Source organism: Panthera leo, chromosome A1 (assembly GCF_018350215.1).
Source record: "Panthera leo isolate Ple1 chromosome A1, P.leo_Ple1_pat1.1, whole genome shotgun sequence".
NCBI lineage: Eukaryota > Metazoa > Chordata > Mammalia > Carnivora > Felidae > Panthera > Panthera leo.
In genome coordinates, this window is record NC_056679.1 from 48,388,876 (window position 1) to 48,414,104 (window position 25,229).

The 25,229-nt window shown below is 36.7% G+C and overlaps 1 protein-coding gene across 7 annotated transcripts in view; it reads right to left on the reverse strand.

The window, feature by feature from the left end:
• Positions 1–25,229, reverse strand: part of KLF12 (Kruppel like factor 12) — a 1,158,470-nt gene that overhangs the window by 393,144 nt on the left and 740,097 nt on the right. Inside the window, exon 1 of one of the 7 annotated variants that reach the window (XM_042927890.1) lies at positions 16,945–17,293. The exons of the other annotated variants lie outside the window; for them this stretch is intronic. The gene's annotated coding sequence lies outside the window, so the exon portion shown is untranslated. Of the gene's footprint in view, positions 1–16,944; positions 17,294–25,229 lie in introns of those variants that run through there. 7 annotated transcript variants of the gene reach the window in all.

The following is a 25,229-nucleotide window of genomic DNA, read 5'->3' on the forward strand; positions in this document are numbered from 1 at the left end:
ATTGTGTGTCTAAGGGAAAAGGATTGGGCCAGGAACCCCCAGATGAAGCACCATGCCAGTCACATAGGAAGGACTCAGTAAATGTTTTTTTCTACAGCCAAAAAAGCTTTTATATTCATTGTCCTATTGATTTGCCTATATCTTTAAAGTATTTTTGATGATTTTTTCAATATAAAACACCTCACATACATAATATATTTTATAGTTATTCTACTCATTGTATGCAGCATTATTTCTTTCACTTGTTTTACACTTAATATTGTTCAGATTTCATGGGAGAACTCAGTTCTAATACAGATTTCTGAGATATGATCAACAGGTCTGCATTTTATAGACTCTAATCATATATTCTCCAGCCTGAAAAGTTTACATTTTTTCAAATCTCCAGGTTGCACAAAAGATCAATTCATTTCCTTTCTCCCCCCCCCCCCCCCCAGACTCTTGGGATGTAAGTAAAAACCCCATATGGGATTTCAGATTAGAAATGTCAGGGGTTAGAGGTGCCCGGGTGGCTCAGTCTGTTAAGCCTCCAACTTCGGCTCAGGTCATGATCTTGCAGTCCAAGGGTTCAAGCCCCGCATCCAGCTCTGTGCTGACAGCTCAGAGCCTGAAGCCTGCTTTGGATTCTGTATCTCCCGCTCTCTCTGTCCCTCCCCCTCTAGGGTGTGCACACACTCTCTCACTCTCTCTCTCAAGATAAACATTCAAAAAAATTTTTAATTAAAAAATTTTAAGAAGAAATGTCAGGGGTTACTGACAATAAAACTGTATTTAGTAAAACCTCAAATATTTGGAATCTTCAAGGAATAAGTCCTCGAAAATGGCTGAATTTTTGATACAATGAACACTTAAGTATTATAATTTTTATTGTAATTTTTTAAATGTTTATAAACTATATTACGTATTTCCAATTGCTTATAAAGAATGTGCTGAAAACAACTAACTATTCTTAGTGACTTGAGGTTACCATTTTGAACACTGGTTACTTTGAGAATGACCTCTGCCAGGGCACATATCAGATTCCAGGATAGCACTGGGTGTGCTGAGTTCTCTTCAGCATGGTATTGTGATGCCATCAAGGACACCCAGTTCCACACACACAAAAACGCACCCTGTACCTCTTACACCTTCATGGGATCCCCTGAAGGTAGGCTTCCCCACCCAGATTCCTACCATCTTTCATCAGGTTACGAGCAAGCCTTTTTTTGTCTGAAGAGGCTCAACTTTTACACAGATCCTGAGCAGTTCCTCTTAGCTACGTTAATTTGCTGACAAGTGCTCAGAGGCTGTTTCTGGTGGCTCTCTTCTTCCCCTTTTAGTTATAAAACTTAAAGACTCCATCTGATTTGGTAATACTGAAAGCAGCAGAATTCAAACAACTCCAAAAGTTTTCCACAAAATGGACTATAAGAGTTCAACATTCTAACTAAACTCTTAGGTGCATCTTAAATTAAGTTTATCTTCCTTTGGATCATTTCATCGGCATTCAGTACAGGGCTCAGAAAAGCAAAAGGTGGGTGAGGAGAGTCTACTGCCCGCCGATTTCTCCAGCACAGATAAATGAGAGATGGGTACCAAATATTGCAACCATAATGAACCTCAATCCAAATTAAGAATTTCTCAATATACAAGATACATTCTAAATAAAATGTGATCATTCAAGATTCAATTATTTAACTTGATCTCTTCAGAGAAACTATTTTAAAGGCAGAAACAATGGCCTGGGATTTCCTTCAAGCTTTTTCAAATCAGTATTTGTAAATCATGTTTCTGTTTCCTAGGAAACTAAGTAGGTTATACCTACGGCAAGAAAACTCTACCAGTGTCATTTTTCCTTTTATCCTTGGCTCACACATGTGGTTACCACTTATTAGAAGAAAAAATTACCTTCCAGGATCACTGAAAATCAAAACAAGAAGGGAGCCAAAACACCACCTTCTCAGCCTGCTTCTTCTCCAATGGTACGATGGAGGAGCAAACAGAATAAAATTCTGCCCAGAGAACTCTAGAAAACTAGAAAGGGGTTTATGACCAAGTTCAGGAAATGCCCGACACCGTCTGTGGCCTTAAGCTTAATTCATTATGTAAAAGGTGATGCAAAAAAAAGTTAAAGACCTGGATTCATAAGCAACATCAAGTCTGACATTTCTGAGTTCAAATTCAAAGCTCTTAAAGAGTCTGCGAGAGCCATGTTCAAAGATGGTGAAACAGGTGTTTTCTCAAGGATTTTATGACTAGTATAAATTAATTTGGCGAGCTCTCAGAGTTCCAGGGATACCTGGCATTTTCAGAAAATACAATGAAGTATCACTTCTACAAACATCTGTGGACGAACTTTTAACGGTGAGAATGTGATTAGTGTGTACTATACCCTTTGCTGGATCCGTAATACTAAAGCTCGCTCTGGCTTTTTCCTTTAGTTAACAACCAAAAACAGGAGGAAAACTGGGGCACAAAATCACATCACGTATGAGTTGTAAATGGGAGTGTAGAGTCTGCTTAAACAGTTTCAAATTTCTAAAAACTATTATTAAATCACAGTAACGTTTAAGGCATCACAACCTTGGCCCAAAGACGGAATATTACATATGCTGCTGAGCTAACAAGACTCAGACAGTACATCCCAACATTCTTAACACATTTTTAAGTTTCCAGTATTTTCACAAACACTTAACCACACAGCATACTTTAAAATATAAATGTTATACATATATTCATGTGTTTTAGGATTTAAATGTCTGCAAAGCAACTTTTTTCTAACGCAGCAACTCATTATTTTTCCATACTGAGGCCCCTACTCCACAAATTGCTTCCTCCAAGTACTTTTTAAAAATATTCCTTTTGACTTCTAGGTGCATCTGTTGGCCTACACACAGATCTTCAGAACTCAATTTTCTATTCTCTTCCCTTCATGACACATATAAACCCAATAAAGAAAGAAACTAAGAAATGGAAGCAACCAGCAGCTCAACTAAATTTTATAAGCCTCAGTTAGCTTCTACTATCAAATGATATTTAGACACTTCAGCTCTAAATTTCTCTCTGTGGCATTCACCTCCTCCTAGAATCCCAGAAATCTTGGTCCCAGGAATGTAACCATTTCAATCATAATACTAAAGGTAATTCAGATTTTCAGTTTCTCACTCACAGCTAATGCTGAACTCACTGCTCAGAATCTTGAAATCAGATAATGAGAGGACACTGGGCCCATTTTAATTAAGTGCTAAAAATGATCCAGGTAATTACCGTCAGTATTGCTTACCTCCTGGCAGCAGCCTGGTGTTACAAACTGCTAGCCCAATCAAATAATAATAATTACAATCATCATTATAATCATGATTATTAAACCACCACCACCACCACCTCCAGAAGCACTGAGTCCTGGGATACAGATTTTGACTGGGCGTCCCAACAGCTATATTCCTATCTGGGACCCTGGCACTATTGCATTCAAACTCTACAAAGACCTAGGACAAGTCACTTTACTTTTGTCTTCAGAAGACAGACAATTTCTGAACTTCCTTCAAGCTTCCGGGACTCTTCAGACCTACTGCCCTCAAGTTCTCAGACTGAATAGTGAATGGCTTTACCAAACCTCATATGTAGGTTTTGACACAAGACAGGAATGTGTACTTCTCAGATATTTATTTAGTTAACATCACAGGAAAGAGCCATCATAAAAATTAGACTCTGGTAACCTTTGTTTTTCAAATTTTATGCAAGGAGTCTTCATTGCTTGCTTAACATTTTTTAGAAAATACTTTCCTAGGCAGTTTATATAGTTCTGCACTATTATTATGCAATTGTATTCAAAACATAAAAAGGTTTGTATTTAAGCAAACAAGTAAACAAGTTCACACAGAACACTTAATATTTTCAAATCTTTAAAATGATAATGTTGCATGCCATAGGCCATGTTATACAACACAAATGAGCGACGTTTCATTAACGTGTTTACTTTCTGAATGTCAGAAAAGGCTATTTTGATGACTCATGTTCTGCTGTTGGACTTATATTCCTAATTCTTATTCTCTAAATGGTTTTAAAGAAATCTCTTTGCCCTACACCAACCCCCAAAAGCATATAAACTTATACAATATGAACCTCACCTTATTCAGAAACATGAGCTAGTACCCTCCGACCAAGAGAGGAAGACTATGTGAGACCATCACATGAGAGTAATGGCCTTATACTCAGAGATTCTGTACCTCTCAGCCTCTCCTTGAACCTAGCTATATACATATACTCACACCACAAATACCAAGTAATTCATTCAGTAAATCTTGGAGGACAAAGATAACATTAAGTACAGGGGTACTAGGGAAGCACTTCCAATGTACTTCTATAACATTTATCATCATCCGTAATTCAATGGTTTCACCCCCCAGTCATGGTTCCATATGGATGGAGACTGTGTCTACCTTCTTCACTTCTGTAGTATACCTCGCGTGATGCCTCAGAGTACGTGGGGTGGGCTGAGGGTGGATGTAAACTGAAAACAAAACACATACACACATTCTAACAATAGTGTTAACAGCATACAATGGTATGAATTCAACCTCGAAACACTGATTTGTGCCTAGCAGCTTTAGAGGACAAGGAGTGCTGTGGGGGAAGGGGGAGGGCATGTGCAGGTGAGCATGCGCAGTGGCTCCAACGTCCTGGAGAGGGGAGGGACAGAACGGAGCAGTACAGAGGCATGCTGGCAGCTGACCATTGGAGACCAAGGACACAGGGCACCAGTAATGGAGGGTGAGGTGATATCAGGCAGTAAGACAGAGAGAGAGGATAGGGGAAATTGGTAAAATGATCAAGCAAATAAATAACATACGCTGAGGCTAAGCCTAGACTTCTTACCGCTGGAGCAGTATTTACAAACACAGAAAGGGCAAAGACTAAAAAGAACTCTGAAATGCTGGATTGAAATCAGGAGCACAACTGACCTTTGAACAATACAGGTTTCAACTGTGTGGGTCCACTTACTTGTGCCTTTGTTTTGTTTTGTTTTGTTTTGTTTTGTTTTGTTTCGTTTTACAGAGGGGAAGGCAAAAGCCAGAAGCCATTTATTTACAACTACCCACCCCAGTCTTACTTTCTACGTACCATTCTCTACTAACAGGAACAAGGGGTGCCTGAAGAGAGATAATGTATTACAAAGAGGGGGCTAGCACAAGGTGAGACTGTCACTACCTACTGTGCCCCAAAATAAAGAAGTACTCAAAAATTGATGAGGATGGGCCAAAAGACACATGAGCTACTTAGAAGAGACTTCCATTTGCCAAGCCTGGGATAATATACATGAGCATCAAAATAAGTAAGGATAGTAACATACCGTAGCCCATTGAAAGAACTAGGAATCTGCGATACATGAAAAAATAAATCAGTGAGGGAAAAGGGAAGGCTCTTCCACAAAGCACATTACCAGTAGAACTGACACAAAATGAAAATCACCACTTGGCAAGTATCACTGCAGTGGCTGATTAGGCAAAGCATTCATGGAAAACAAGCCTGGTGGATGGAACTATGATGAGGAAAGGGATACTGGTATAATTTTAGCACTAATCAATTACACAGGGTAAATGGTGCCTTTATGGAAGGGAAATCGCAGGCACTAACATGACCAGATGATCAAAACTAACACCATCAATGGCTCAGGATAATCCTATAAAATGTAAGGCCTGTATCCTACACAACTGTCAAAGACATGAAAAACCGAAGTGACTGAGGAAATATTCCCAACTGGAGGAGCTGAAGACACATGTCCACTGACTGCAGTGAATGTCCTTGGATGGCTTTCTCACCAGAATGGAAAGGCAATGGGGTAGTTGGTGAAATATGAACGAAATCTGTGGATTGGATGGCTGTGTTGTATCAGTGTGGACTTCCTGACTTTGGAACCCATCGTATGTACGGTAGTTATGCATGAGTGTTCTTTTTTTGGGCAAAAATACGCTAAAGAATTTAGGAATGATGGGCATCATGTCCAGAGTTTGCTCTCAAATGTCTCATTAAGACACCAATGATAATGGGAGACAGAGGCATATGAGGCAGCAAACTTGGTGAAATGCTAACAACTGTACTGATAATACAACTTACTATAAATTTGAAATTATTTCTAAATAGATAATTTTAAAAATTTTTATTTCTAAAAATTCTATTGGAAAACTACTTCTAGGACACTGTATAATTTCACACCAGATGTTGAAAACAAAATTTCACTTAAGATTTTTTTTCCTTTTTTTTTTTTAATTTTCTAAGATTATTAACTAGGAAGATCCTTTCAGCTGGTCGTTTGAGGGTTTCTTCATGGTGTCAAATTAAAACAACGATTTGATCTGAAAAATTTGCAATTTCAATGACGTTAACCCAGCTGCTAAGAAATATCAACAATGCAGCATGAAAAATGCCCATTCGAAGGTACTCTGAATCTAAAATAGCAGAATGTAGCAGGAGCAGGGATATGCTGGCTATCAGCGGTCACTAACAAGCAGACAATCTCCTAAATAGCCTAAGTACACCCCACAGAGAATTCTGAAGAACAAAGTCCACATTTTTTTTAATTTTTTTTTTTTAACATTTATTTTTGAGACAGAGAGAGACAGACCATGAACGGGGGAGGGTCAGAGAGAGGGAGACAGAGAATCTGAAACAGGCTCCAGGCTCTGAGCTGTCAGCACAGAGCCCGACGCGGGGCTCGAACTCACGGACCGCGAGATCATGACCTGAGCCAAAGGTGGCCGCCCAACCGACTGAGCCACCCAGGCGCCCCCAAAGTCCACATTTTTAATTAGAGGTATTTGGTGAAGCTATAATGTGCTATTTGTGTTGACTTTGTGGATCTTTTTGAGGAAAAAACATAAATAATCAAAATTAAGGAAATGTTTCATTTTCCTTTAAAGTATTTGAAATGAAAGAGACAATTTCAAAACCACTATGAATATGTATTGATGAGCCATAATTCAATTCTGCCAAGTTTCAAAAGGCTTGATCTACTATGATACTATCAAATAAAGTATGATTACACAAATAACTCATCATCACAAAATGAGACCTACTTTATCACAGCATCACAGTTTACATAATAGTTTAAGACAAATGATAGAAGTTTTGTTAGAAGTAGATGGAGTTAGCTAAAACATAACATTGCAATAGATCCTAAAAAGTGAATTTAATACAAGAAAAGTCAGAGCAGGGTGCCTGGGTGGCTCAGTCGGTTAAGTGTCTAACTTTGGCTCAGGTCATGACCCAACGGTTCATGGGTTTGAGCCCCTGGTCAGGCTCTGTGCTGACAGTTCAGAGCCTGGAGCCTGCTTCAGATTCTGTGTCTCCCACTCATGTTTTCATTCTCTCTCTCTCTCTCTCTCTCTCTCTGTTTCAAAAATACATAAACTTTTGAAAGTTTTTTTTTTTAAACTCAGAGCCATTTTTTCCAGTGGGGTAATTACCCTTCCAAAACTGGGTCACAAAATTATTTTACCCAGTTATTAAAACACACATTCGTACATGCAGGCAGGCAGGCAGACACACACACACACACACACACACACACACACACACACCATTCAAAAATAGAGAAGCATATACACATAATGAAAATTCCCAGATGAGGTATTTTTGGGGGGCTTGTGAATCATCACAGTTGAACATATTTTTGTTACATTATTTCAATGATTTGTACATTTTGTTTCCAGAGAGTTTTGAGTACTACATCATTATTCCTCTGTGGACAGGTAGAGATATTCACTGAATGATTAAACTCATGTTCTGTTATCCGACATTTATTCAACCGTAACTTTACAGCCTGACATTTCTGCACATTCACATAAATTGAGATTCATAAAGATGAATATGGTACCAAAATTTCTTGACTTGCATGTCCTCTGAATCACTAAAGATTACATGCTATTCAGTACCATGTGGTTTCAGTGAATCTATATACCTAAGGTTTTGAGTGATCAGGACCCGACTTTCTTGGTCAAGTCAGATATGGCTTTTACTGTTGTCTCCAGATCAGCTATATTTCTCTCAGCTTCCTTATTTCTGTTCATGGCATCACCATTTTCCCCGTCACACAGATTGAAAATATAATATAGCTAGAGATAGCTAATATATAATTTTGGAGTCAATAATATTCTATAAAGAAAACATTTTCCTCATTCAGCGTAGAAGTTCATGACCACACACAGTCTTCCTAATTAAATCTACTGACTCCTAAATTCATTAGATTTCAAGAAGCAATAGGCTAGCAACTTAAAAGAGAATCACCAAAACTAACAGACATTGGAAACTGTGAGATGAAATATGGTGAAGAGATGCCTGTACTTTAAACTTGATGAGTAAACATTACTCAAGTAGGTTAGGACCACTGCTGTGCTCTGTATAGGTTCCATAGTGGCACCGTATACTTTTCCTCAATAGCCCTTTACCCATAGTATTAATTTAATTAATCTCTGAAATTATTTGTTGGATGTCTGTCTTTTCTACTGGACCATAAGCTGCATAGTTCACAGTGGACTGGGTCACCATTATATTTGGTACATCACCAGGGCCAAGTGCAGCATAAGGAAATGACTGTTTCAATGCTGGTCAAAGACACCTGTTCTTTTACTAAATAAATACAAGGTTTACTGGATAACTGTATTCATAACTCTCTTAAGAAAGTTGGTAACAATTATGCAGTTCCGATGGTCTAAACATAACGTCAGGAGATATACTGCCAAAAAAAAAAAAAATAGTAACTTACTTAGCCATTTCAGACTTCTTAAAATTCAAGTATTTTCTAGAAATACTACAACTAAATGAATTTTAAATCTCCAAAACAGAATTTAGTTTTGTCCCAAATTATCTCCAACTTTACCAGACTAGTTGTTTAAATTTTTTGAAAAATATCAATCTGATTAATGAAGGGAAAATGGGAAGAAGCAAAAACACTAAAATCACATCATTACCATATTTGAAATAGTCTAACTGGAAGCATCATACAATACAGAGTAGAATAATTTGACATTACTGTAAATGTATTCACAAAGCAAAGAGAAAAAAAGTACTGAGAAAGCCAGCAAGGGGAAGGAAAAGTAGAGAGGAGAGGGAAAAGGTCCTTGACAAAAGAGTAAACTCATAGATTCCTATAGAAAACACAGGATGACTTCTTGGCTTCTCTCACCAAGGGCACAAGTGCAGGAGACAGCATTACTTGGCTTCCAACCTGAACATGTTAACAGAAACACAGCTTCTGAAGGAGGACCTTTTCTATAAAAGGATGAAGTGCTTGTTCAAATAATTCAATACTCAAGCACTGAAAATAAAAGGATAAAAACTAATACACACTGTGCCTAATTATCTCCCAAGGAGAGGAGGAAGAAGGCTTTTGTAAAGTGAGAGGGAGAAAACGCCTTTCATATCATGTGTAAGGACAGTGTGTGGGGAGGGGAACTCAAGTCCAGACACTGATGCTCTCAGCATCACCTCTTATTGTAATAAAATTAAGGTAGTTATGAGATAGCAATTTCTTGTCAGCTTTAAAAAGAAATGGTATAATTGAATTTCACACACTTGATTGAGCCCCTACTCTATATAGCTTGTACCACAGTAGCTAAGAATTCAAGGCTATTTATAAAGCATTGTCCCTGTCCTCAAGGCACTCATAGTCAATTATATTTCATAATCACATTTGCTGCTTACTAGCTATTAAAGGCTTCATCTATGCTTTACCTGTATACAGGAAATGCTTGCAGAGTCTTAAACAAATAGCTATCTAAACTGATATTTGAGACTGTTTTGATAATACAGATATTTCAACAACTCTACCAATTTTTTAATTGGACATCTTAGACATTAAAATTGCATTTAAATATTTAACATAAAATTTTCATTTAATTATCTGAAAAGTTCACTTATTAATTTAAATATTGGTGATGTCTTGATTAATACACTTCACTAGAAGAGGAAATGAAAAGTTTTCTAACATAATAAAAGTGAGACTAATTTAGGGCACTTTATAATTAAATTCCCATTTCTTTTACTCAACACTACATTTCAAGACATAAATTGTTTTTTCAATTTTCAAATTGAACATTTTTTTTTTTTCAACATTTTTTCAAAACGTTCGCATTATTGATAAGCAATGACATTTTCTGGAGTTAAAATAAATGCATACTTACAAAACTGCTCACATAAATTATGAATTTTTCACTGGTTTATGAAGACCATAAGTTAAGTCACATTCGACAAAATAAAACTATCTAGAAAACAGATAATTTTATTATGCTAAGCAAATGATTATTAGACATCTGCTCTAACACAAGTATTGTTAGGCATTTTTCTCTATCTATAAAGACAATACGGTGTTGTAGCAACTCAAACTATCTCTCCACTGACCATATAACAGAGCCAAGCCAAACAATTCAAGAAAGACTTTCTTATTCTTTTTCTGTATTAGGACAGTACACCCTCGCCAAGGGAGTTAGTTCCAATTCAAAACAACTCGAACAAAAAGAGGCTAAAGATGGCTACATGGGACACATGTGTATTCAGGATTCCATTTCCAAGAGCAAATATTCCAGGTAAGAGTCTCTATGCAATTTTTCTCTACACTTTCCAATCAAAATTTGTAATTACAGTACCACTAAGTTAAAGAAATATGTTGGATTTCAAGATAATAATCCCTATTGAGATAAAAATAAAAAAGGAATGTTCATTCATCACTTTTTAGATCATTTCATGTTCTACCTATTTAACTCTGAGATCTCTAGGTATGTATACCAATTAAAAGAATTAAAAAAAAAAAAGCTTAGAGAAATAAACCACTTATCAGACACTAGAAATCAAGGAAAGCCCAGTAAAGCCATTAAAACTTGCCCTGTACCTGAAAAATGATGCATCCACTTGGTCAGAACATGAGTTGCTGAGGAGCAAAGAGAAGACATCAAAGTGGAAATGCCCACATATAGGCCTTGAGATTCCGGTCAACAAACAGTCGAGACAAATACATTTTATACAAGTTTCAAGAGAAAAAGCAATTGTTCTCACAAAAATATTTAGTTATGAGATATGTTAGATCATTTGTCTTGATAAAACAAAGTTTAGGCTTATCCACTTTACATATAGTCCTTTACTTTCCATTTGATAAAAATGCTCAATCTTCCATGTGCTATTTTGTTCCTCCCCACCCCACCTTTTTTTAACACTTTACTTCTTATAGCATCAGCCATATCAGAAACTAAATGCATCCACATGTCTGTGATGGCACAGACACTTCATACTCATCCAGTAATGATCCTATCAAAAGGCTCTTTCCACATTCTTCTGAAGTATGTCCCCCCATCTCTTTGAGTACATGCACTGTGCTCTGGAACAGTAGCAATAACTTAACCTATGTCTACATCACCCCGGTTTCCTGAGAATCTCTGTAGATCAACTTTTTCAAAACTATTAGGGTATCAGATGGCTGCTGAATTCCTACTGACTGCTCTACAACTGAAAAACTCTAAATGTTCACTTACATATGATCTTTCTTCCAGAAGCCAAGGAGAACTCTTTAAGAACAACAGACTAAGGTTAACACCTTTACATCAAATTTTACATTGAGTTCATACATTGTTTTTAAATATATGTGGCAATTTTATCTAAACTACTCATATACTGTGTGCAAACAATTTTCAGTGAATCCTAAAACACAGAAAGTATCAGTTTTAACTAAAAATGAGTAACTAGGGGCACCTGGGTGGCTCAGTCATTGAGCATCCGACTCTCGATTTCGGCTCGGGTCATGATTGCAGGGTCTTGAGATGGAGCCTGCTTGAGATTCATTCATTCATGCATTCATTCATATTCTCTCTCTCTCTCTCTCTCTCTCTTTCTCTCTCTCTCTCTCTCCCCCATCTGTCCCTCCATGCTCACACACTCTCTCCAGAAAGAAAGAAAGAAAGAAAGAAAAAGAATAACTAAATTTAAACTCTAACCATACTCAAACAGCCAATTAGGAAATGCAACAGAAAACAGAAGTACTAAACTTGAATATTTTTTAAATGGTAAGACATAAACTAATTTTCAAGGATATAAAATACACAAATCATGAAATGAAGAACTGCTTTTAACCACCAAATGGAAATTTTTTAAATACATGTTTACATTTATGCTAACAAATCTGAAAACAACTACATTATTTTAGAGGTAACCATGAATATCAATCAATATCGATTTAAAAGAAGTAGGAAATCTGAATGGATCAATGCTACAGAACAGACTATGTGGGATGCAGTGGGGGGAATAAACCTAAATAATTACTTATTTTAAAAAGATACAGACATCAAGTTTCCCAATATTCAAAGAACAGATGATAGATTTCAAAATTACTTTTAACAGATCATTCTGATGCTCTGACTACTCTAGAACACAGAAAAACATGTGAAGCTTACTAATTTACTACTAAAAAGCCACATACTATGATCCAAAGCACTAACATGTCAAAAAGGAATATTATAAGATGCCCAACATTTGATAAAATTTGAAATCTATTCTTGATTATAATTCTTAGTGAAAACAGAAAAGGGTACTTCCTTAACATAATAAAAATGTCAATCCAAACAATGGGGATTTCCTACAAAAACATGCCAACAATGACTAGTTAAAAAATATAAAAGGTCGAGGGGTACATTCACAATAGCAACTACAAATATAAAATATCTATAGAACTTAAATCTATGTTTTACCGAAAAACAACATAAAACAAAGTTTAAGTAAACTATAAATACATACCATATTTCTAGTAAAATAAAATAATTATAAAAGTCCTATGGAATTAGAGTACCTGGGTGGCTCAGTGGGTTGAACACCAGCTCTTGATTTCGGCTCAGGTCATAATCTCATGGTCTGTGAGACGGAACCCTGATTCAGGCTCTGCATGGACAATGTGCAGCCTATTTGGGATTCTCCTTGTCCCTGTCTCTCTCTTCTCCTCCCCAGCTCATGCTCGCTCGCTCTCTCCCTCCCTCTCTCTCAAAATAAATAAACTTAAAAAAAAAAAAAAAAGACAGGGGCACCTGGGTGACTCAGTCAGTTAAGTGACTTCAGCTCAGGTCATGGATTTGAGCCCTACAATGGGCTCTGCTCTAACAGTGCAGAGCCTGCTTCAGATCCTCTGTCTCCCTCTTTCTCTCTGCCCCTCCCCTGCTCACATGCTCTAAAATAAAATAAACATTAAAAAAAAAGTGATATGGAATAAAGTGGCCATAGTAGCCAAGACATTTGGCGGCGGGGGGGGAGGGGGGGAGGGAAGACTTTAATCCACATTAAAATGTCTAAAATATAGTAATTAAAATAATGTGGGACCAAGGAATAACGATAAGCTTCAACCAATGGTTATAAAATATTCAAAGTTTTCAAAAGAAATTGGAAATCTAAATTTTTAAAGTGAAGTCTCTCAAGTTTCTCTGTTGGCTTAAATCTATGAAAGCATTGTATATTTCCAAAGAAAGCATTTCTGTGGGTTCAATCAGCCACAGTGGACCTCAGCCCTATACACACCCAGCACTTCCTGCCTCACCCTGAGCTCAAGCTGCTTCCTGTTCCTGGACAGCCCTTTCCTCTCCCTCCACCCATTCAAAAGCAACCCACCCATCAAAGTGTGGCTCATAGGCCATCCCTCCACAAAGCATTCTTAGGAGTTACCATGACTTTCCCTCTATGGCCAGGACTACAGTTCTTATCACAGCGTAACTCTAGAGGTCATCCAATGTGCTTGGTCTCTTCCTCTAGACTGGGGAATGGGAACAAATAATAACTCGTGTTACAACCTAATGGCCTAGTCTACGCCAAGGAGATGGACTGCAGTTTCTGTAATCCACTCAACAAATGCAAAAATTCTAATTGTTTTGCCAGACTTCACCAATGATATCACAGTTGGTCTGAATGAAACCGAAATGACTTGAGATCTTTCTCTGAAAGGAGGTCAGTGGGATGAGAGATACAGCTAAAGCAAGCAGTTGGAGGGTAAGGAATCGGTGGCTCGTAACCTAGAAATAAGATACAAGTACCACGTGGAACACAAGAGACCGACTGCTAAGCATCCTAATTTTGTATCTCAGATTGACTTCCAGAATACAATTTGTATTCAAAATTACCTTTTGCCTCAGCAAATTTTATTGATCCACTTGAACTGTATGTACCCAGTGGGGAAAAAAAAAGAACAGATGAGAACTGTACTATAGCCTGAAAGAAAGTCTGACCCGTAAGACATCTTTTGAAAATATCCTTAATATTCTTTTCATTTTAAGCTCAAAGTAAAGTTTTTTATAACACCTAATTTGTAACTGCTTTGTAGGAACTAAAATTAAGTCATCTTTGAGATACCTATAGTAGCTTACCTTAAGAGAACTGAAAATAATCCTAAAATAATTTGTTGGCAATTTCTGAAGCTACAGCACTTTGGGAAGTTTCAGGAGCTATGAATGAAAAAAAGAAGGAAAAAAAAGCCTAAAAAAGAAAGTTCCCTCCTAAGACGAGCGAAAATGTCCAATTACATCCTAAAGAACATAATGTCGTTAAAGCATCTTTCAAAACACAATACCTCTCGCATAGGAAAACATCTGTGCTAATGAAAAAGAAATGGGCTTTTTAAAATGTTATTAGTTACTAAACTAGAAATGTAGCCTTTGAAAGTGGTGTTATTAGAGAAACATTAACATGTCATGCTTCCTCTTCTTCTGAATCTTTGAAATATGCTTTTTAAGTTCCATTTATTAAAGGGGCAAAGATGTTAAAGAAAACTTAAGATGTTAAAGAAAATTTCCTGGCCATTTGTAAGCTTGTTCAATATTTGTTTAAGGTTAGAAAGTCGTAAATTTAAATCGCTAATACCTTGGCTCAGATTTTAAGTTGTTCATATTTATATCTCTTCTTTACAGCAGAAATATTTCACTCTCCTTTACAAAGAAAAAGAAAGCCCTAGTTTAATATATCACAGAACAAGGGTCAGCAGACTGCGGCCTATAGGCCACATAGAGCACAGGACCTGTTTCTGTAAGGCCTGCTCTCCAAGAAAAGTTTTTCAACATACATATTCAACAAATATGTATGTTGTAGAACATATTTTTAAAAAGTTGTAATTTATATATGTGTGTTTTGAAAATTTATATATATACACACATATACATATACATGCACAGCCCTGGACACCCTATGTAGACAGCAGTCTAAAATATTTACTTCAAAAAATAAATAAATAAAATATTTAGTTTCTGGCCCTTTATACAGAAGCTTACCAACCCTTTCCCCTGCCCCATCACAGAGTAAGCAGCTCTTTATACCCGTGGCCTCATGTGTAGGCCACTGATTTCATACTGAGCCAGAAGAATAAGTGATGGGACCTGGATGGAGGGTGATTTTTTTTTTTTTTTTATCTTTTCTATTTACCACCGAGGCATACTACTAGAGTATGAGATAAGGCAGCCTCAAATTGACAATGTGCTTTACTCTAATTGAAGATAATAAGACTTGAGATGAGGTGCTCACGTCACAGGGGGGTTAAAGGAACAGGGCACACCCTTTGATACGCATTTCTCCCTCCAGCCCCTCTGTCCAGGTACACTCTTACTCCTCATTCAAACCCAGATCAAAAGTCTCTTCCTCAAAAATCCTCCAAACTTTCTAAACCAAGGTAGCTGTACCCTTCAATGCTTTCAGAACATCCTATACAAAATTAGAGTATTCAATTTATTGTAATATGTAATTATGTTTTTGTTTCCTTTTCAAAAAAGTTTGCATTCCTGGTAGCAAGGACTTGTCTTGCTCAATTCTGGACCCCTCACATTTGGCAGAAAGAATTCCTCACAGTGGGTAGGGATTAGTCCCCTGTGGCTGCCCTAACAAATTACCACAAACTTGGTAGCTAAAATCAGAAATCACTCTCTCATAGCTCTGGAGGCGAGAATCCCAAAAATCACTTTCTCAGAAGACCCTAAGGGAGAATCCATGCCTCTTCCAGCTTTTCTGGTGGCTGCTGGCATTCCTTGGTGTTCCTAGGCTTGTGACCACACTACTCCAAACTCTGCCTCAGTCTTCATACTGACTTCTCTTCTGACCCTCACAAGGATACTTGTCATTGGATTTAGGGCTCACCCAGGTAATCCAGGACGATCTCATCTCAATGTTCTTAATTTAATTGCATCTGCAAAGACCCTTTTTCCAAAAAAGATAACATTCAGATCTTGGTGAGATTGACAGGGAGGTATCTCTTCTTAACAACCACCGTTCAATCCACTACCAAGCACATACAGTAAATACATGCTCATATTGCTTTAGATCCAAATAAAATAAACATATACTAGACAAAATCTATCCCCCCAAAATGGGAAAAGAAAATCTTTATTTCCTCCCCATTTTTGCCAATGCTCTGTTTGAAAAGCAGCCACTGAGGCACAGCCAGAAGCTTGAACAGCATTTTCTTGCCGAGTCCTTAGTATTACTATACATGGTACCCAACAGCGTATGTTTGGAGACCATTTCTTCACTTCTAGGAAGAAAAGCCCAGGGTTATATATCCTTCCCCACAAACCAATACTCTTGAATACGTGGTAATTCTTCAAGATGCTCTCTGGATGAGGTTTTGATCTCTTTAAATTCTTTACATATGGCCATGAATGTGTAATTTTATGACTGTGGCACAAAGTCAAACTATTAAGAACTCACTCTCACAGTAAACTTAAGACTTAATGCCTTATTTTTCAAGAACTTAGGCTCTGAATCTGCTATAGACTGAACGTCTGTCTGCCCAAAATGTTTATGTTGAAAGTATAACCTCCAAGGCAACAACTGTATTTGTAAATATGGCCTGTGAGGTCATAGATAGGGCTTTAATTACAAGAAGAGATACCAAAGCTCCCTCCCCTCCCTTTCTCTCCGCCCCCCCACCCCCTTCATATAGGAACACAGTGAGAAGGTAGCCACCTGCAAGCCAAGAAGAAAGTCCTCACCAGGAACTGATCCTGATCTTGGATCTCTTCAGAACTGTAAGAAAATAAATTTATGTTGTTTAAACTACCCAGCGCCCAAGCAAACTAAGGCAAGATCTAAACACAATCTTAGGCACATTATAAACACTCAATGAAAATTAGTTGATTTCCATGACTGTGAGTGTTCCGAGCACACAGTTTATGATTTTATAGTAAGACTTTTCAGAAAATATTTTAACAATATGGAGATCAAAGATTGCTGTGCTTTTCAAATTAGGGTTAAAAACTAAGACAACAAGGGGTGCCTGGATGGCTCAGTCGGTTAAGCGTCTGACTTCGGCTCTGGTTATGATCTCGTGGTTTGTGGGTTCGAGCCTGGCATTGAGCTCTCTGCTGACAGCAGAGCCTGGAGCCTGCTTCAGATTCTGTGTCTCCCTCTCTCTCCTCCCCTCCCCCACTCACGCTCACGTGCACTCTCTCAAAAATTAAAAATAAACATCAAAAAAGTGTGCTATCTAAAGCATATGTATTTAAAAAAAACTAAGATAACAAGTTCAAAACATCTATAAGCTGTAATTAGGACTGAAATAATTTTTCTGCCCAAGGTTTGTTTTGTTTTGAAGAGAGAGAGAGAGAGAGAGAGTATAAGCAGGGGAGAGGGGTAGAGGGAGAGAGAGAAAATTTTAAACAGGCTCCATGCTCACTGCCAAGCCCAACATGGGGCTCGATCCTACAGTCCTGGACTCGTGACCCAAGCCAAAATCTAGAGTCGAACGTTCAACCGACTGAGCCACCCAGGCACCCCAAGGCTTATATTATTAACTGAAGAAACCAATGAACTTCTATTAACACAGAAATCTCTAGAGAATTATGAAATAATGCCAGCAGTACAATATCCATAGGCTCATATTCTTAGAATAAAGCATCCCTAGTATACCTCACCATACCAGGGGACCAAAATAATGAAAACTCACAAAAGAGAAAAAGTAAGAAAATTGGCAGTCACCTTGCTATAAAACATAGTAAAAAATCTATTTTCCCTACTCTTATCACAGCAAGTTATATCCAGCCAAGGGCATCACATCTTAGAGGGAGTCCTTCATATTGTAGACCTCGGAGATTTGTGTATCTGTTAGCAAAATGTTCTGGATGGCAGTATACTACAACAATTTTTTGTCAATCAGAGTAGTCTTAAGGAAATGGTGCATTTTCCTTCTCACACAAAGCACTGTATGAGCTAACAGTGGCTATAAACATGAAGCTGGGGAAGGACTATTGATTAGTCAAATGGTAAAGCACAGAGCATCCTCCAAATTGATAGGAGTCATGTAGGAAATAAAAGAAAATAAATATCCACTTTGATTAAATTCACAAAAGGAATTATGAAGGAAAAATAGCTAAAAAATCATAACTGAGAAAAAGTATATGGTTGTTATGTTACATGTAACTGTTAAAAAGCAGGGAAAATGAGTTTAAAAAAACCCTAGATACTGAAAAAAAACAACAACAACAACACTACTTTATAAGACAAAACAAATTAAAAAGGAAAAGCTAATGACAGAATAAATAGATTGGTAGAGTAAAATCCAATATAGTTAAACTCTTCCTCAAAAAGAAAACAGGAATGGCAATATGAACATCAGTATAGGATAAGTTTCATTTTAAAGGCATTCAATAAAAAGAATAATAATTTTAAGAAATGTCATGGAGTTATATGTACCAAACAATACACAAATAAACATACAAGTAAAGCTATAAAAAATTTAATGAAGACATAAAACAACAAAACTTTCAAAACAAAACACAAGTAAAAAGCTTCATGACGATGGATTTGGCAATGAGATCTTGGACATGATACCAACAGTATGGGCAACAAAAGAAAAAACAGATAAACAGGACGAAAACAAAATTAACAGCTTTTGTGCCTCAAAGGACACTCTCAACAGAGTGAAGAGGCAACCCACAGAATGGGAGAAAACTATTTACAAATCACGTATCTGATAAGGGGTTAATATCCAGAATATACAAAGAACTTCTAAAAGTCAACAATAAAATCAAAACTAAAAATGGGCAAAGTAAATGAATAGACATGTCTCTAAAGAAAATATACAAATGGTCAATAAGCAAATGAAAGGATGCTCACCATCACTAATTATCAGGGAAATGCAAACCAAAATCACAAGGAGACGTCACTTCACACCCATCAGAATGGCTATTATCAAAAGAAAAAAAAATAATTCCAGAAAATAGCAAGTATTAGCAGGAATGTAGAGAAATCGGAACCCCTGTGCCCTGCTGATGGAAATGCAAAATGGTACAGGTGCTGCGGCAAACAGTATAGCAATTCCTAAAAAATTAAACACAGAATTACAATATACAGCAATTCCCCTTCTGGTTACGTGTCCAAAAGAATTTAAAGCAGAGACTCAAAAGACATTTGTACACACATGTTCATGTGGTATTAATACAACTTAACATTATACAGCCTTAAAAAAGGACACCTGGACAAACGCTCGCACATAAATAAACTGTGAAGACATTATGCTAACTAAAATAAGCCAGTCACAAAAAGACAACATAGGATTCTACTTATAAGAGGTATCTAAAATAGTCAAACTCCTAGAAACAGAAAGTAGCATGGTGGTTGCCGGGGAGGCGGGGGGGCGCAGGTAGTGGGAGTAGTGTAATTAGTATATAGTTTCAGTTTTGCCAGATGAGTAAATTCTGGAGATGCACAGCACAACAATGTGAATATATTTAACACTACTTAATTGTACGCTAAGAATGGGTGAGATGGTAAATTTTATGTTGCTTATATTTTATAATTTAAAATAATAAAAAATAAATTTTAAAAATCCAATGAAGATACAAAAACATGATCAGAATGTAGAACTTAATACACCACCTTTCGAATTAATCCAATTTAACTGAAAAAAATGTTATAACTTAAAATAACCTAAAACAAATCAACTCACTTCAACCTGTTAAACTCAATTTAACAGGTGAAAAATGGGTTATCACATTCCTCAGTTGAGAAAATACTTTTATTCAAATCTCTATGAAACATTTCTAAAAACAAATCATATAGATACAAAGAAAAATATAGTTATTTTAAAATGAGACTATTTAAGAAAGTCTTTGAGTATAAATCAAAATTTAAATATAAATACAAGATTAAGACCTAAAAATAGTTAATACTCAGAAATTTTAAAACATAGTACTAGAAATCCTTGATTCAAAGAAGAAATCAATTATAAATTATAAGTTAAATTATAATAAAATTACAACAAAAATCACAAAAATTAGAAACAATGAAAAGAATAATTCTTCCAAAAAAAAAAAAAAAAGCATAGAATATAGCAAAGGATGTTTAGTCAGAACAGTATTTCTAACTTGAATGCCTTCATAGTTAAAAGGAGATTTACCTTTTATTTTTTTTAATTTTTTATTTTTTTTTAATTAACGTTTATTTATTTTTGAGACAAACAGAGACAGAGCATGAACGGGGGAGGGGCAGAGAGAGAGGGAGACACAGAATCGGAAGCAGGCTCCAGGCTCTGAGCTGTCAGCCCAGAGCCCGACGCGGGGCTCGAACTCAAGGACCGCGAGATCGTGACCTGAGCTGAAGTCGGACGCTTAACCGACTGAGCCACCCAGGCGCCCCAAGATTTACCTTTTAAAGAACTAAGTTAAAAAAAAAAAAAAAAAAAAAAGGACAAATAATTAAGAAAATATGAACTAAAAGTCATGAGAGAAAATAAAAGCAGTAGCAATGAAGCAAAATTCAAAAGCTTTTTTTTTTTTAAGCATAATAAAATAGCAAAGAAACTTACGGAACATTTTTAAAAAAACAGTTAAAAAAGAGACAATATTAGGAGTTTAAAAAGTTACATAAGCTTTACGATAGAAATGTAATTACATAGTAGGGAATAGTAAATGCTATCCTAAGGCAACAAATTTGAAAGCTTATGAAGCAAATGAGTAGAGACGGACATGAACATCACGGATATGGAAAACAAAGTGGTGGTTGCCAGGGGCTGGGTGTGGATGGCATGGATAAAGATGGTCAAAAGGCACAAACTTGCAGTTATAAGACAAGTAAGTTCTGGGCATACAATGTACAGCATGGTGACTACAGTTATCAATAATGTATTGCATTTGAAAGTTGCTGACGGTAAATCTTAAAAGTGTCATCACAAGAAAGAGAAACGATTGTAGCTGTGTCGTGATAGATGTTAACTTGTGCTAATCATTTAGCAATATATGCATACAGCAAATCATATGTTGTATACCTAAAACTACTAAACTGTTATGTCAGTTATATGTCAATCAATCAATCAATTAAAAAAAAAAAACAAAAAACCACATGAGCAATTTATTACCCAAAACGTAATCCAAAAAAGAAGATGACAACTGTAATGGACAAGTACAGAGAAGAAATTAGAAAAAATAATATATATCTGCCACTCGAAAAAAAAACAGTAAAAACCATGACCTAATGGTTCGCACTTAATACTAGCCTATAAGGAACAGTTTTAAATGTAGCTCATGGAAAGACATGAATATTTTCTCAATTTATGTATCCACCAACATATTTATTTATTTTTTAAGTAAAAAGAGGGAGGGAGGGAGGGAGGGAGAGAGAGAGAATCCCAAGCAGGCTCTGCACTGTCAGCACAGAGCCCGGTGCAGGTCTCAAACCCACAAACCATGAGATCATGACCTGGGTTATAACCAAGAGTCAGACACTTAACCAACTAAGCCACCCAGGTGACCCTCCACCAAAATATTTGTATAAAAATATGATTCAATAGCAAAGAAAATACTATAGACCAATCCCACTTGTGAATACAGATGTGTATATTCTAAGTATCATTCTAATTTATCAAACAGAATCAAGAAAACTTATACAAAAATAAATTATGAAAAATCAGGGTTTGATCCCCTAATGCAAAGATAGTTCAATGTTAATAAATCCTCTAATGAAATGCTTTATAACAAGGGCACCTGAGTGTCTCAGTTGGTTGGGCATTTGACTTCGACTCAGGTCATGATCTCACGGTTTGTGACTACAAGCCCCACATCAGGTTCACTGCTGTCAGCCTGTCAGCACAGAGCCAGCTTTAGATTCTCTGTCCCCCTCTCTCTTGCCTCTCCCCCACTTGCACTCGCCCCAAAAATAAATAAATAAACTTTTACAATGCTTTATAACAGTCAACTAAATGAGAAAGATGATTTATCAGATGAGTTTTAAAAATACCTATATAAAATTCAACAAGCATTCCAAAAAAAAAAAAAAAAAAAAAAAGGAAATAAATCAAGCACATTTAAGGTAAACTGGAGAAGGAAAATACTTAGGATAAATATCCTATAAAATCATGCTTCTGAGGCCAAAGACTTTTAAAGTCACAAGGCAACCAGGTGATAGGTTCCAGTGGGTAACAAGCCCCTTTCACAGAGAAACAGGCTATTGCCTTTGGCCATAATAATGGAAAAAAAAAAAAAAAAAAAAAAAAAAAAAATGAACAGTCCTAAAAGCAAGTAAGAAACAGAAAGTAGAATGGTGGCTGTCAGGGACTCAGGAGAGTGAGAAATAGAGTTGCTTTTAATGGGTATACAGTTTCAGTTTGGCAAGATGAAAAAGTTGAGATCTTTCGCACAATGTGAATAGAATTGACATTATTAAGCTGTAGGTTTAAAAACAGTTAAGATGGTATTTTTGTTGTTTTTTATTGCAATAAAAATTTTTTTCTTCTAATTTTTAAACATATATATAAGCGACCAAAATTTTATCAAATTCCTAAAAGCTCAATATGGGCTAGCACCGTCAATTAGTATTCCAGAAAGCCCCTGATGCAAGGACAGATGCTCCACAGTCATCACCCTGCTCTTTTTGCAAGTCTCCTCCAGGTACTAAGACAAAACAATGTAACAACAGACCTAAGAAAGCCCTGCCTTGAAAGGGGGTACAAAGGGAGACATCCGCTACCACTGGGACACAAGGATAAAAACTGGCCTCATCCCAGACTCTACTATCAACTGAAGCAAAAGCCATCTGCCACAGGAGCCAGGACAGTAAATACTCCTGCTTCTTCCATGCAAAGATGGACTACAGCTAGAGAAGGAGGTGAAGCCACTGGAAGAGAGACTAGACTCTCTGACTATCCCCTTCCCTAAGCTCAAAGAAAAGCAGCCGCTGGATAAGAGCACTCACACACACTTGCCCCTGCACTGAACACTAGGTAAAACTCCTCTGCTCCTGGGATAAGGCAGAAAACTCACTCAGGCCCAGAATTCTAAAATGATTCAAAAATGGAGTCAGACATACTGGTATACAGAAAACACACACAAACATAAGCCTGCCATTGACACAACACAATTTGGCCACTACAAGAAGGTACAGGCATGCTTTCAAAGTCTCAACTCAGACTGAGGTATACCAGGCTTGCCTAAGGCTGAAGTTGGTGTAAAAGAACTGAGACCCCCCCCCCCTCCCCACCTCCCACCCATCTGCACCTCCACCCAGACTACCTGCTGGGATAGAGAAAAAGGACAAAAGGAGGTTTCCTATGACACTGGAGTTCAGAGCTGACCGAAAGTTGAGGGTATAGCAGGAACACAGAGAAGAAAAATTCTGACATTCCAGGACTCACAGAAGTGTCAAGGTAAAAGCAATGAATTCCTGAAGGAACTTGAACTATCACATCACTAGAGACTTCAAGAGCAAAGACCAAGTAAAAACTCAGCACATCTACTGACCAAACTGATTCATCCTCCCCCTGCACAGACACTAGTATCTTGCAGAATATGAGATATGTCCGCTTCTTAGCATAACGATTTACTTCAGTCTCTGCTGTTCTTTTATACATAATGTCATAGAGTCAATCAAATGTTACAAGACACAAAAACAAAGCAAGTTACACATTGTCAAGATATAAAGCTATCAACATAATCAGATGCCAAGATGGCAGAGATGTTGAAACTATCAAGGAGAGACTTTAAAATAGCTATGATTAAATGTAAAAGAATCTAGAGATAAAGACAAACAGCATGCATACATGAAGAAATTCAGTAAATAGGTGGAAATTTTTAAAAACTGATATGAAAATGCTAAAGAAATAGCTTCATCAAAGAATTAGCTTTATCAAAGAATTCTTTCACTGAGTTTACAAAAAACTGACCACAAAAGGAAGAATTACTAAATGTGAAGCTAGACCATAGAAATTATTCAGACTGAAAACTGAATGGGGGGTGGCCGCTACAGAGGATCCAAGACTTGTGGGACAACATGAGGTAGACTACTGTACTTGTCAAAATAGTCCAGAAAGAGAAGAGAGAAAAGGGGGCAGAAGAAATACTCAAAAAGATAACAGAAATAAACCTATCAAAAATCAGAAGGGACAATAAACTACAAATCAAAAAAGCTAAAACAACCCCAAAATAGGATCACAAATGACTACATACTTACGCACATTTGGTTTCAATGAAGACCAGAGTTAAAAAAATATATCCTGGGGCACCCGGGTGGCTCAGTTGGTTAAGCGTCCCACTTCAGCTCAGGTCATGATCTCAAGGTTTGTGAGTTTGAGCCCCACATTGGGCTCTGTGCTGACAGCTCGGAGCCTGAAGCCTGCTTTGGATTCTGTGTCTCCCTCTCTCTGTTCCTCCCCCACTCACACTCTCTCTCTGTCTCAAAAATAAATAAAGATTAAAAAAAATTAAGAAATATATATATATGTACATATATATACATATACATATATATATACATATATATATATATATATATATATATGTATATGTATATATCTCCTGAAGGCAGCCAGAGAAAAAGAGAAACATTCATTACATATAGAGGAACAAAACCCAGAATGACAAAGGACATCTCTTCAGAAACCATGTAAGCTAGAGGATAATATAGCAACATCTTGAAACTAATGGGGAGAAAACTGTCAAACTAAAATTCAAACCCAGCTAAAATATTTCAGAAACAAAGGCAAGTAGACTCTTTCAGGTAAGTGAAACTGTGAAAAGTCACTGTCAGCAGACCTACATTTCAAGAAATATTTTATTTAGGCAAAAGTAATACGATATTAGATAGAAATTTACAGCAAAGAAATAAAGAACCTTTGAAATATTTAAAAAAATCCATAAATATAAAAAAATTCTCTTCTGATTTGTAATCACTATTAAAGGGAATTAAATCTTTAAAGCAAATACCTAAGAAATATATGATTTATTATATGTGCAAGTTAAAATATATTAGGAAAATAGCATCAA